The sequence below is a fragment of the Zeus faber genome (assembly GCF_960531495.2).
Source record: "Zeus faber genome assembly, chromosome: 14".
Lineage (NCBI taxonomy): Eukaryota > Metazoa > Chordata > Actinopteri > Zeiformes > Zeidae > Zeus > Zeus faber.
Genome location: NC_137200.1, coordinates 17,656,441 through 17,657,392, shown reverse-complemented (window position 1 = coordinate 17,657,392; position 952 = coordinate 17,656,441).

The window sequence follows — 952 nt, the reverse complement described above, 5'->3', positions numbered from 1 at the left end:
CGATCACCTTGAGCGTAGGTTAAGTAGGTGGATGACCGGCCGCTCGTGAACTCAAATGGACTCTCGCGCACAATCAAACGGAAATGTTCCCGCCGAAGAGAAATGGTGAAGCCGCCGATCTAGGTCGGTGCAGGCGCTGCTTCTGCACACATGTGGTACCAAACGCTCCTCTTCAATATCACCAATACGTGAGGATCGGAGGATTATGGAGACACCTGAGGCAGCTGCGTTTCCTCACCACCATCGTCCGAGGAGGCGAAGCAATTAAAATCTTTGTGCATATGAAATCAGAGGTGTGAACGCATGTGGCAAACGGCCTCTCGCCATTCACTCAGACAAAAACATGCGACATACTTTAGAAGCCAAGATTTGTCGATTTTGTTCCCTGCCACGCAGTAGACTTTAGAGACTTAAAAAAAAATGGAAATGAAAATGAAGCCGGAGATGGGAGGCGGTGCACGTCAGGCCTTTTTCGATGGGTGTATTACGCTCCAAGTCCCAGGATTCCATAGCGACTAGTTTAATGACCACAACTAGCTGCACTGGTTTATCAAATTCGTCACTTCTGCCTCTCCTCGGTGTGGTGCCGTTGGGGTGCCGTTTGTTGACTTCCACTGCTCAGAAATGAGCTTCACTTTTTGGACATTTAGCCCTAACGCTACACCATTTTCCTCTGATTTAGCGAAATAGCACCCCACAAAAATGTCTCATTTTCACATATACAATATATTCATATAATTTCACATATATAATATTTTTACATACTGTATATTACAGATGAAAGATTTCGATTTAGATACAGGATTAATTTTTATATTTAATGTTTATATTTATATTTAAGATTTATATTTATGTTGATATTTATATTTAACATTTCACCGTTTTGATTTAACATGATGGCATGGCGGCACAGTGCATTGCAAGAAGGTCCTGGGATTGATTCCAGCCCCCT